Raw genomic sequence first — 15,229 nt, forward strand, 5'->3', positions numbered from 1 at the left:
TAAATTGTATGTGATTTTCGACATTTTTTGCTTTAAAAAAAATGTAAGAAATATAGCGTTTTATTTTGTTGCAATATATATCAGACACCCTGTATATGATTTACAGCCAATATAAATGTTACGCCAATAAAAATATTTTCGTAGTATTTCTAATTGTCAACTTTAAGCCATCGACTAGAATATATTCTATCGGCCACCAAGGATAAAAATTTAGTAATAGTCGCCACAATCTTTATTGGAAAAATTCAAAAAAACTTTATATGCTTCAGAAATATCAAACTACCTTTCAAACTAAATTGTAATTAATCACAATTTGGTTTTCTTTTTTTTTACTTACTTGATGTTCGAGTTGAACACTTTCCTTATTATCAGCTAACCATATAAGTATGAAGGGAGTGTCCCCATAAATGTTTAATTAGTATCGCTTGAATGAGCTCAATTCTGCTTACCCACCAATTTGTACACCCTCACAGTGCCAATTTTATTTACATATCCTTTAAAAATATCTACAAAGGGACATGAAATGCCTTCTCTTTAAAGTGCAATTGCACAAATTTGCAATTACATTGTCATTCATACACCCACACGCACACATTATCACACATCTATGTACATATACCTATGGGTGAGTGTAAGTATGTATGTATGTAAACCGATTCTTATGAAAGAAGGGGTGGGCCCAATTCGTACGTATAATTTTGGGGAAATTCATGCAATTTATGGAATGAACATGGGAAAAAACGACGAAACGAATTTCGGCATGTTTGCCAACTAATTGTACTTGTTAAACCGCCCGCTTTCTAGTTAAACATTCTGCCACATTACACACCAAATAGTTCACAGTCACTGGCTATTGGTATGGGATTTTCAACGAAAAGATCATTTACCAATTTTTTCGTTATTTTGTATTTCATACAAAAGGTGGCTCACTTACTTAAAAACGCTTCCAATAAAGCAATTTGTTCGAGAAGAAATATCGGAAAATCTTACTTCTAATTTCGTGCAATTTGGATGATTAGAACAATCGGAAAAAAATTGCGGTGTTCAGAAGCCCAAGAAGTCAAATTGGTAGATCGGTCTATATGGGGACTGTACCAAAACATGGATCGATACGCACCATATTCGGCACACCTATTTGTATACCCTCCACCATAGGATGGGGGGGGGGGGGGGTATATTGACTTTATCATTCCGTTTGTAACACATCGAAATATTGGTCTAAGACCCATAAAGTATATATATTCAGGATCGTGATGAAATTCTGAGTCCGTCCCTACGTCTGTTGAAATCACGCTAACTTCCGAACGAAACGAGCTATCGACTTGAAACTTGGCACAAGTAGTTGTTATTGACATAGGTCGGATGGTATTTATTGCAAATGGCCCATCTCGGATCACTTTTACCTATAGCCCCCAAATAAACCGGAGCCCAGATTTGGCTTGCAGAGACTAGTAGAGCACCAAATTTTGTGGATATAATTCTCTAATACGTACGTATGCCAAGATCAAAGCGGACCTTGATTATGGCGCCCATATAAACTTATCCCCAGATTTGACTTGCTGAACCTCTAAGAGGCGCAAGTTACATCCGATCCGCACGGATGAAAAAGACTGTTTTTCATATGTTTGGCTATAAACATTATATGTTTGGAACACAAATTTTTAAACACAATATTTTTGAGTGCAAGCATATAATGTTCATAAACTAGCATAACATGTTTGGGACATATATGTTAATATGTTAGAACATATTATGTTTGGGACATATATGTTAGAACATATTATGTTTGGGACATAAAATATTTTTAAATATAATATGCTTGGATGCAAACATATATTAATTTAGAAATAGCCTATAAACATATATGTGTTTAGTAGCTTGGAGCGCTATTTAACAGGGAGCGATATTGAATTAAGTTGGTGGTTGTTGCTTGTTATTACAAAATTAACATTTTATTTTTCCTTGGGCAATTGATCAGCTACTTCTTTGATCCTTACAAACTGTGTGGTCCGCTGTTCGAATCCCCGTCCGGCAAAAGGTAAAATTAAAATAAAAAAATCATAAAATTGAATAATTTCTTCTACAATGTTTGTATTACAGAAAAAGGTGCTAAGAACTAAAAAATCTCGTGGAAGTGAGAAAGATGCCGGGGAATATACAATTGGGCAGAAACAAAATTTTGAGCATTCAGGTCGAAAACCTATGTTGTTAGCACCTATATTACCTGTTTATTTTCATAATTCATTATGATTGTAAATATATAAATAAATAAATAAAATTTTGAGCACAATATTGTTTGGGAGAATTTTTTTTAAGCATATAATATTTTTGGGTGCAAAATGCTTACAAACATATTATATGTTCACATAATAACATATTGTTTTTTGGAAGACAACATTATTGAATTTGGATGCAAAAATACAAAATGTTTGGAACTTAGACTACCCAACCATATATTGTTTAGACCAATATGCTTTCAAACATATTATATATTGGAAGAGATCAAACATATAAATGTTTGGGCAATACCCAAAAATGTATATGCTTGAAGCAAAATATGTTTCACTGAAAAAACAGTGAACCCACCAGGAAAGATAACTTTCGATTAATTTTAGAAAATTTTGAATTTTTTTAGAAAATTTTAACTAAACAGTATTACAAGCGCTGTCATCACTCCGATATGGTAAAAATAAGTAAATATTTTTCGACAAATTCAAGAAAATTTATTAGACATAACTAAGTTTTTGCACTTGTTAAAGAAAATTTTGTAGTTTTAAGAGAAATCTTGGAGTTCAAAATTGCAAGAATGTCTTTAGTGCCATACGAAGTTCATGATGGACACATTTTTGGTAAAATTTACAAATTTAAAGAAATAATGAACTATTTTGTGAGAAATACGAAATTAGGAAACCTTTATGCTTTATTTTTGTATAATTTTTTCCTGTTTTTTAGTTCATTTAACTAACGTACGCAAAAAATTATTTGAGTAAAGTAAACTTTTTCCAAACATAATGATTCTATGAACTAATATAAAGTTAAATTGGCTTTAGTGAAATAGAGAGTTCACTTTTTTTTGAGTGTTGGGAGTATATGTTACAGAAGCGATTTTTTGTGAGCGTGCGGTTGAAATTTGGTTTGTGCTGTTAGTCTGTAACAACCGTGGAAAAATTTCGTCCATATCGGTCAATAATTATATATATTAATTGATCCCCAGATTTTATCTCCGGAGATAGCTAGAGATACAAATTTCATCCGATCTTGTTGAAATTTGGTACGTGATGTAAATATATGGCTTCTAACCACAATGGAAAAATTGGACCAAATCGCACCATAATTATGTAGAGTCGGATATAAAACGATCTCCAGATTGTACTTCTTGAGCCTTCATGGAGAAGAAAATTTCATCTGATACGGCTAGAATTTGGTACTAATAACGCAAACAATGGTCCATATAAGTTCATAATTACAATAGCTCCCATATAAACCAACCCCCATATTTCACTTCTAGGTCTCTAATTACCGCGAAAAAATTGGTTCAAATTGGTTAGTAATTATTTATAGACTCCTCTAATTATAACGTTCAAGAACTGAAAGGCAATATTAGGAAGTTTTTAGACATCTTGCCAGTGGCAAGTGTTACCACAACCCAAGTTATTCGATTGTGGATAACAGTCTTTAGTAGAAGTTTTTACGCAATCAATAATGGAGGGTACATAAGATTCGGCCTGGCCGAACTTACGGCCGTATATATGGTATTTGTCAGATCAAAAATACCTCCAAATATCCACTTTCAGGAAAAACAGATTAAAATTGGGGTTTTATGAAGCTCAAGAAGTTAAATCGGAAGATCGGTCGTTTGGGGCTATACCAAAACATGGAACTATACACAACATTCTGCACACCTATTGTGGTCCTATAATACCTCTAGAATTCCAATTTCAGGCAAATTAGATAAAAACTACGGGTTAAAGAAATCCATGACCTCAGGGGGATTGATTTATTATTGTCCTGAGATCGGTCTAAATTGAAAAATTTGTTATCGAAACTATTCAAAATTATTAAAATATTTTTCCCTTACGCAATGCTGTAGACTCAAATACAGGCCTTTGGCTTTCTATCTTTGATTGTATTTGAGCCTATGTTGCATTTGTGTGATAGAATATAGCACGTACGACTTTAATACGACAACTGCGGACAAAAGCAAAGTGCATGCGGGAATTTGAGTCGACGACATTGTCATGCATGGTGAGTGGAAAGGAACATTTGATTGTGTGTCGCGCTACCTATGAACTATGGGTTGCGAGTGTAACTCGCACGCTCTCATTATAGCCATATGTACGCGTAAATATAATTTACAATAATTGTTTTTGTAATTGTATGTTGTACTCAACCATCGACTCACACAAATGCAACAAGAACAACATTGCCAACAATATGATTATCAATGACACAAGCCCACCCATCAACTATGCGATTGTGTCATGTTCATCCAAAAAGAGAGTGAGACAAAAAATTATCGAAGAGAAAACAATGAAAGCTTATCGTATAAGATTTCCACACTCATAAAAATAAAACTTTTGGATAACGGGAATCGCAAATATAATTCTTCGAATATATTTGTATGTGTTTCAAATCTCAACAGCGGTCAAATAGTAATTTATATAGGAAAAATGATACTTTTCTCTCAGTGACATGGTTGACACATTCATATTCGAAGAGTAATAAAATGTCCCTGCTAACATTTTTTGAATTAGTCGACACTTTTGAGAATTCCCTCCAGTCGTAAACTCGTCGAAAAAGCGCCCTCCCTATTGACAAGTTGTACAACACCAAGTTAATACATAAAAGCATCGCATGAGTGCAATTATTAGGCGTCTTTTTAGATAAATTTAGAACGCGTCAATAGGACCCCCTTCAAATTATTCAATTAATTTCAATTAAAACAAGTATATACGGCCGTAAGTTCGGCCAGGCCGAAGCTTATGTACCCTCCACCATGGATTGCGTAGAAACTTCTACTGAAGACTGTCATCCACAATCGAATTACTTGGGTTGCAGAAACTTTTGCCGATGACAAGGTATCTTAAAACTTCCTAATACCGTAATATATACCACGTAGTCCATACGTGGTATGTATTAAACTTAAAATGGCCAATTAAATACGTATATAATTAAGTTTGGCAAAATTTTCTATAGAAATAAAATTTTGACAACATTTTCTATAGAAGTAAAATTTGGAAAAAATTTTCTATAGAAATACGATTTTAACAAAATTTTCTATAGAAATAACATTTTGACAAAATTTTCTATAGAAATAAAGTTTTGTTAGATTATTTTTGCTCTAGTGGCAAGCATGATTATGAAACGATATGGACCAATTTTTGTGTGATTGGGGACCGGCTATATATAACTATAGACCGATATGGACCAATTTTGGCATGGTTATTAGCGGCCATTTATTAACACCATGTTGCAAATTTCAACCGGATCGGATGAATTTTGCTCGTCCAAGTGGCTCCGGAGTTCAAATCTGGGAATTGGTTTATATAGGGGCTATATATAATTATGGACTGATATAGACCAATTTTCTAATGGTTCTTAGAGACTATATACTAATACCATGTACCAAATTTCAGCCGGATCGGATGAAATTTGCTTCTCTTAGAGGATCCGCAAACCAAATCTGGGAATCGTTTTATATGGGAGCTATATATAATTATGGACCAATATGGACCAATTTTTGCATGGTTGTTAGAGAACATATACTAACACCACGTACCAAATTTCAACCGGATCGGATGAATTTTGCTCCTCTAAGCGGCTCCGGAGTTCAAATCTGGGGATCGGTTTATATGGGGGCTATATATAATTATGGACCGATGTGGACTAATTTTTGCATGGTTGTTAGAGACCATATATTAACACCATGTACCAAATTTTAGTCGGATCGGATGAAATTTGCTTCTCTTAGAGCAATCGCAAGCCAAATTTGGGGGTCCGTTTATATGGGGGCTATACGTAAAAGAGCACCGATATGGACCAATTTGTGCATGGTTGTTAGAGACCGTATACTAACACCATGTACCAAATTTCAGCCGGATCGGATGAAATTTGCTTCTCTTAGAACAATCGCAAGCCAAATTTGGGGGTCCGTTTTTATGAGGGCTATACGTAAAAGTGGACCGATATGGCCCATTTGCAATACCATCCGATAACAACTACTTGTGCTAAGTTTCAAGTCGATAGCTTGTTTCGTTCGGAAGTTACCGTGATTTCAACAGACGGACGGACATGCTCAGATCGACTCAGAATTTCACCACGACCCAGAATGTATATACTTTATGGGGTCTTAAACAGAGCAATATTTCGATGTGTTACAAACGGAATGATAAAGTTAATATACCCCCATCCTGTGGAGGAGGGTATAAAAATTCTTCTACGTATAACATTTATACGATTAAAATCACATTTAACATAATGTTTTACATTAACAAAAGAATGATGCTGAGTTACAAGTTCCAATTTTGCAGATGTACCAGCGTCTATCACCCAGTGTGTATATTCTCCATGGAGGAAGCGTATCTGAAAAAAATATCACTTTATTATACCCTCCACCATAGGAAGCAGACGATACGGGGCAGTATGAAAAAATTGTCAGCTCTACCGGCGAAAGTTTTTTGACATATGTTATGGATCCTTGGAATCTACACCGAAACGTAAAAATTTGATTAATTTAATTAAGAGGTTCGTACCCCTTATGGCATTGAGTTTTAAAGAGTAATCTTTGTTTTCAAAAGAAGATACAGAAGCTCGAATTTCTTCTACAATATGAATAGATTTTTAAGCTCGAATCCTCGAGATTCAAAATTTACAATTGCGTTCGCCAGGCTCGAAAAATTTTGCTTTATAGAAGCGAGATCAGAAACCAAACAGCCTGAACTGAACACCTCTTGTGAAACACGAATGTCTTCAGCATCGTCGCTGTTTAACGAACCTACAACACTTTTAACCTAATGGATGTGATCGCAATAACAAAAAGCGGCATTCAGCCAGGTACACCAATGCGTTATACACGGCCTTGTGGGTAGAGGTATACCTGGCAGCATCCGGAAATTATTCATTCATTATGCATCCGTAAAAACTTTGCCTTTAGGAAAACAGATTTTATACTTGAAATTAAGTTGTTCGCCAGCGGAAATTTAGCGCGAACAAACTTTGCTAACCTATGGAGTCCATGGGAAAGGCACTTCAAGTGCATCATTTTTGGGTACAACACTAGCAGAACACCAACAGCAGCCATCATATAATTAGCAGCGTCCATTACAATTAGAAGTACCCTATTGTACTGGATACCTTAAAAATTATATCCAAAGTTAATATTTGAACACATTAAAAAGCTTAAATCCAACTAACAGAGCAAAAACAAACGGTCATTCACGAAGGCGGTGGCATTGGCAGCTTCTACTGTTGCTGCGTAGAATAAGTAGCTTTTTGCACATTCGTTAGGGTCACACGTTAACACCCCAAAAATGAAATTAATCACCAGCCGTTGTTCTAAATCCGTCGTTTCGTCCACAAAAAACCATATGTATTCGGTGTTGGCCTTTTCCTGTAAATCTGTTAAAACTTTTTCGTGGAGAAAATGTACATATCTCTGGCGAAGCGTTGATTCGCAAGGCAGTAAGTGCAAAAGAGAACCATACGATCCGCACGAAAAACACCAGTAAACTGTTGGATGTCACGCGATTTGAACTCTTTTTGTTTTGGCACTATGTCAATTGCACACAAACAATACGTATACAGAAAAGAACGCGCAAATTAAAACTTGGCAATAGTTCCCTCTGAAAGTCCTTCAAAACATAAGACCTCAAGAAAATCGTTCAAATGATATACATGCCTAAGTTTTATTTAAAGTTTCAATTAATGGAAACTACGTAAAATTCTGGATTTATAAAAACCATTTTTTTTTTGAGAGGAACAACTTAAACATCGCGTGTAAGTGTGCAAGAAAACGACGAATAATATCTTCATTTGAAATCTTAATCTTTTGTATATGATTACCAACATTAGTTGAATGAGTACAGGTAATTTGGACTACTTGGGCGCATTCCATCCCTTCATGAAGTGAAATAGGAAGTTCGATCTATTTTTTTTACCAAAAATGGACCGATGACAACAAGGTTCGTGGCCCGATACACACCATTTACGATCCCCAAATGCCTCTAGGTTCCGAATTTCAGGCAAATGGGATAAAAACCCATGAAGTCAAATGGGGAAATTGGTATATATTGGAGCTATACCAACCTAAAGGGTGATAAGGTCAAAATTTGGTTAATAAAAACTTGACGCATTTCTTTCAATTTTGCATTTTAAAAACCTGAACATGCCCCCCTCATTTTGAAGGTGTGTGTGTGTAGAATGTTGCTCCTATTTTGATTTTGGAATTCACTCTTCAGTTGTTAAAATGCCGTCCAAGCAAGAAGAGCAGCGTATCACGCAAAGCTGGCAAAATCGCTAAAAGTTGCCAAATCAACCGTTACAAATGTAATTAAAGTGTTTGGGGAACGTTTGTCGACAGCCAGGAAGTCTGGATCGGGGGGAAATCGAAAACCGGAAACCGCTGAGACGACAAAGAGAGTTGCCGGTAGTTTCAAGCGAAACCCTAACCTCTCTCTCCGAGATGCCGCAAATAAGCTGGGTGTATCGTCTACAACCGTGCATCGAGCCAAAAAACGAGCCGGACTATCGACTTACAAGAAGGTAGTGACTCGAAATCGCGATGATAAACAAAATACGACGGCCAAAGCGCGATCCCGGAGCCTGTAGACGACGATGCTGACGAAGTTTGACTGCGTGGTAATGGACGACGAAACCTACGTCAAAGCCGACTACAAGCAGCTTCCGGGACAGGAGTTTTATACGGCAAAAGGAAGGGGAAAGGTAGCAGATATTTTCAAGCACATAAAACTGTCAAAGTTCGCAAAGAAATATCTGGTTTGGCAAGCCATCTGTACCTGTGGCTTGAAAAGCAGCATTTTCATAGCTTCCGGGACTGTCAACCAAGAAATTTACGTGAAAGAGTGTTTGAATAAACGTCTGCTGCCTTTCCTGAAGAAACACGGTTGTTCCGTACTGTTTTGGCCGGATTAGGCATCTTGCCATTACGGTAAAAAGGCCATGGAGTGGTACGCCGCCAACAACGTGCAGGTGGTTCCCAAGGACAAGAACCCTCCCAACACGCCAGAGCTCCGCCCAATTGAGAAATACTGGGCTATTGTCAAGCGGAACCTAAAGAAGACCAAAAAAACTGCTAAGGACGAGCAGCAGTTCAAGGCAAACTGGCTTTCTGCGGCGAAGAAGGTGGACAAGGTGGCTGTACAAAATCTGATGGCAGGTGTCGAGCGTGAGGCCCGGCAATTCGGATTTGAAAAAGCGAAACCCTAACTGAATATTTTTCCTGAATTTTATACTAATTGAACTTGAAAAAGAAATTTAATTTGATTTTTTAAATAAACGATTTCACCGATTTACACGCGTTTTCCCTTGACCAAATTTTGACCGTGTCACCCTTTATGGACCCATACATACCAAAATACCTCTAATTATCCATTTTCAGGATGGTTGAATGCTAAGAAACTGAAATCAACAATTAATAATAAACTCGTAAAGTTCTTGGCCTAAAACGCTTTGCCCGAGTTTGATACTAGTCAAGTCCTCAAAATACCATTTGAAAAATATTTGATTTGTAGAACTCTTACATTTCTGCATAAAATTATCGTAACAATGGAACCTATCCATATTTATAATCATCTAACATTCTGCAGATTTAATGTAGAAGGAACATTTGTCAGCTTTCCCACAGATACCACACGGATGAAAAAGACTGTTTTTCATATGTTTAGCTATAAACATTATATATTTGGAACACAAATTTTTAAACACAATATTTTTGAGTGCAAGCATATAATGTTCATAAACTAGCATAACATGTTTGGGACATATATGTTAATATGTTAGAACATATTATGTTTGGAACATAAAATGTTTGTAAATATAATATGCTTGGATGCAAACATATATTAATTTAGAAATAGCCTATAAACATATATGTGTTTAGTAGCTTGGAGCGCTATTTAACAGGGAGCGATATTGAATTAAGTTGGCGGTTGTTGCTTGTTATTACAAAATTAACATTTTATTTTTCCTTGGGCAATTGATCAGCTACTTCTTTGATCCTTACAAACTGTGTGGTCCGCTGTTCGGATCCCCGTCCGGCAAAAGGTAAAATTAAAATAAAAAAAATCATACAATTGAATAATTTCTTCTACAATGTTTGTATTACAGAAAAAGGTGCTAAGAACTAAAAAATCTCGTGGAAGTGAGAAAGATGTGGGAGAATATACAATTAGGCAAAAACAAAATTTTGAGCATTCAGGTCGAAAACCTATGTTGTTAGCACCTATATTACCTGTTTATTTTCATAATTCATTATGATTGTAAATATATAAATAAATAAATAAAATTTTGAGCACAATATTGTTTGGGAGAATTTTTTTAAGCATATAATATTTTTGGGTGCAAAATGCTTCCAAACATATTATATGTCCACATAATAACATATTGTTTTTTGGAAGACAACATTATTGAATTTGGATGCAAAAATACAAAATGTTTGGAACTTAGACTACCCAAACATATATTGTTTAGACCAATATGCTTTCAAACATATTATATATTGGAAGAGATCAAACATATAAATGTTTGGGCAATACCCAAAAATGTATATGCTTGAAGCAAAATATGTTTGGGAGTATATGTTACAGAAGCGATTTTTTGTGAGCGTGCAGAAAGACAATTTATAATATGTGCAATACGTCTCTGCAACCAAATACCTAGTGATGACCAAACGATCCACAACACTGGAAATTTTAAACGTCGTCTACATAACATTTATTGAAATAACAATTAAAACTACTTACAATTTCTTCAGTAATATTATATATTTGTTCAAGTTTTAATTTTTATTTAAATTTTACACTGATTGAAAAATTTGCTTTTTAAATGTTCCGATGTAAACAAAATGTGTTGTGGGCAGAATTTTTTAAAAACAATATATTTAAGTACAAAAATATAATGTTCCTAAATTAACATTAAATGTTTGAGACACACATGCTAATATGTTGGAATATATTATGTTTGGGACATCAATGTTTCATAAAAATAATATGTGAAAATGTTAAAATATATAAATTTAGAAATTTCGACTAAACATATATATGTTGCGATATTTTCTTCAGAGAGAAAAAAAAATATATTGAAAAATAAAAATTTTGTAACAAAACAATTTTTTTTTTTGTAAGAAAAGTTTAAAATTTTTGAAGAAATTTGGAAGAAACTTCTAATAAAAGAAAAACGTTTTCGGTACATATTTTCGAAACTTTTATTCTTTGCTTGTATTAAGTTCGAGTTTTGCCACTAAAATTAAAAATAAGTCTGTAAAAGCAGAATCACATTATAGCCTATTTGGTAAATTGTACTTGGTGGGTAAAGATCCCAAGCAATAATTGAAAAAGTTACTTTCTTTAAAATGAATTATTAAAGAAAAGTAACCATGATGACTATTTTAGCGAGTTAATACCAACTTAATACCGGCCTTAAAGGTAAAAATGAAATTAGGTACAAAATTATTTATTAATAAAAATTCATATTTAATTGTGTTTAGAGTTTTAATATTTTCTTCCCAAATTTCAAACATTTATAACCCAAAACTTTTTTTGTTACAAAATTTTTATTTGTGCAATAAAAAAATAATTTTTGATCAAAAAACAAACTCCATTTCTTTTATATCTAGCACTGTTCTTTTGTGACTTTAAGTCTTTAATAAGACACATTTTGAAGTTTAATAGTAAAAATATAATACAGTAGTATGTGATGTCGAACATCTTTTCGGATTCTTCCGAATATTTTTGGAATATATGTAAAAAAAAATTATATTCGGTCGACGCAGGGATTGAAACCACGACCCTTTTAATGCAAGGCGTGCATGCTAATCATTGCTCCAACAAAGGTATGTTTCTGTTAAATAAAGTTTTGTTTGCATCGGCTCGGGGCACCCACAACTATGCTATATAAATATAACTGTTTGACTTGTTGATGCTTGTGCGTTGATGGCTATAGCGGTAATTGTCTGCTGATGATAGTAGCAGCTATGTAGCCCAGTGGATAGTGTGTTGGATTACAAACTGTATGGTCCGCGGTTCGATTCTCCGGCCAGGTAAAATTAAAAAATATATATATAAAATCTTCTACATTATTTGTATTGCAGAAAAAGGTGCTAAGATCTAAAAACCTCGTGGAAATGAGAAAGATGTGAGGGAATATGCAATTAGCCAGAAAAATTATAATTGTTTGTCTAAAATTTCGTTTGACAGGTATTGCTACAAAACTAGTTTACACTGAAAATGTAGAGAATGGTTAGCATGTCCGCCTTGAATATACAAGGTCGTGGTTTCGATTCCTGCTTCGACCGAACACCAAAAAGTTTTTCAGCGGTGGATTATCCCACTTCAGTAATGCTGGTGACATTTCTGAGGGTTTCAAAGCTTCTCTAAGTGGTTTCACTGCAATGTGGAAACGATCAGCTAAAGGATTCAGAATTGGACAAGCCTCTGTCTGAATCAGAAGTAAGCGGATCCTCTTGCGAAGTCGAGGGAGATACCAAAGTTGAAGACATGGATAGACACCGTATGCGAGAGGAGGTTTCTATTGCCTCAGAACTCACCAAAGTTGAACCTATGGTTATTGCGAGAGTCACCGAGATCTCTGAAGAGGACACTCTTGATGACTCGATTGAAGCGGTTGATGTGACGGTTGTTGAAAATCTCGATGGTCCTACGGATCCTCCAGATAAATCTTCATCATTGTAAGGCTGCATGTGCTGCCTTAAAAGTTCTGATGAAAGGGGACATAGACATAGTTCTTATTCAAGAACCATATGTTTATAGAAACAAAATATGTCAATTAAGTACTCCGGGGTTCAAACTATTGCAGTATACTGGAAATAATGTAAATCGAGCCCGTATAATTGCTAAAAACGAGCTTAACTTTCTGCTTCCTTCAATGTTCAATGCAGACACTGTCGTTGATTAGTTTAGTGAAATAAGGCCGAAAAACTAAAAATAACGGGATATCGCAAAAACTGTTTCATAACAAAAATCAGGAGATCAAAATACATAAAAAAGTCACCTCTCATCAAATATACATGAAAAAAAATATTTTATAAACTAGTGTATTTTATAGTGTATTTGGGGAAAAATTGCTTCCACTCATTTAATATTTTTTGGCTCATAGTGCTTCCAAATGAACTGTATAAGCTCGTTTTTGAAAATAATTTTTTGTTGAGTGTCGGTAAATATAATATTTTTGGCAACTTTATATGAAATAAAGGAAACAAATGCAACATGGATATTTTGTCAATTTAACGGGAATGTCACACACAATATGCAGGAAATGTTCAAATCCGACCACAAGGTATTCTCCCATAAATGTGCGAGAATTTAGTTTGACGGTATTATGGAAGCATGTATATTTCATTTTACATCTACGAGGATCGGTCAGAGAAAAAAAATTGTGCCATGACTCATAACATTATAGTTGTGACAAAATTATAAGTGAATTCAATTCATAAGCGTGATAAGCTTTGTGACTCACGCATGAGTCCCATAATAATATTAAGGTTAGGGCTGTGGAGTCGGAGTCTGAAGATTTTGATGGAGTCGTAGTCGGAGTCGTAAAAATTTTGCTCGACTACGGATAAACTAAATTTACATTTTTCACTTCACATTTTTGTAACTAAACAAGTTCTTACTCAAGTTAGTTTCCATTACGTTATTCATTCGTTCAATGTACGGTATGGCTGTAAATGAAAAGCAGCTTTCAATTACGGAGATCATTTTATTTTTCCTAGAATGTTAGACTAGCAGATGGGTTGAATCGATCCATTTTAATTCTCACCACCATAACAATTTATTTGAAATATTTCGAACAATCGATTTTGTTTTTTATACCCTCCACCATAGGATAGGGGGGTATATTAATTTTGTCATTCCGTTTGTAACACATCGAAATATTGCTCTAAGACCCCACAAAGTATATATATTCTGGGTCGTGGTGAAATTCTGAATCGATCTAAGCATGTCCGTCCGTCTGTTGAAATCAAGCTAACTTCCGAACGAAACAATCTATCGACTTGAAATTTGGCACATGGTGTTGGTATATGGTCTCCAACAACCATGCAAAAATTGGTCCACATCGGTCAATAATTATATATAGCCCCCATGATTTGACTTGTGGAGCCTCTAAAAGAAGCAAATTTCATCCGATCCGGCTGAAATTTAGTACATGGTGTTGGTATATGGTCTCTAACATCCATGCAAAAATTGGTCCACATCGGTCCATAAATATATACAGCATGGTGTTGGTATATGGTCTCTAACAACCGTGCAAAAATTGGTCCACATCGGTCAATAATTATATATAGCCTCCATATAAACCGATCCCCAGATTTGGCTTGCGGAGCCTCTAAGAGAAGCAAATTTCATCCGATCCGGTTGAAATTTGTATATGGTGTCAGCATATGATCTCTAACAACCATGCAAAAATTGGTCCACATCGGTCCATAAATATATACAGCCCCCATATAAACCGATCACCAGATTTGACCTCCGGAGCCTCTTGGAGGACAAAACTTCATCTGATTCTGTTGAAATTTGGTACATGGTGTTAATATATGGCCTCAAACACCAACGCAAAAAGTGGTCGAAATCGGTCCATAATTATATAGCGCCCATATAAACCGACCCAAGATTTGATCTCCAGGCCCCTTGGAAGAGCAAAATTCATCCGATTCGGTTGAAACTTGGTACGTGATGTTAGTATATGGTATCCAACAACCATGCAGGAATTGGTTTATATCAGTCCATAATTATATATAGCCCCCATATAAACCGACCCCCAGATTTGACCTCCGGTGCCTTTTGGAGAAGCAAAATTCATCCGATCTGGTTGAAATTTGGTACGCGATGGTAGTATATGATATTTAACAGTCATGCCAAAAGTGGTGCATATCCATAATCATATATAGCCCCCATATAAACCCATCCCGAGATTTGGTTTTGGAGCCTCTTGGAGGAGCACATTTCATCCGAGTCAGTCGAAATTTGGTACATTG

The sequence above is a fragment of the Haematobia irritans genome, chromosome 5 (genome assembly GCF_050003625.1).
Source record: "Haematobia irritans isolate KBUSLIRL chromosome 5, ASM5000362v1, whole genome shotgun sequence".
Taxonomy (NCBI): domain Eukaryota; kingdom Metazoa; phylum Arthropoda; class Insecta; order Diptera; family Muscidae; genus Haematobia; species Haematobia irritans.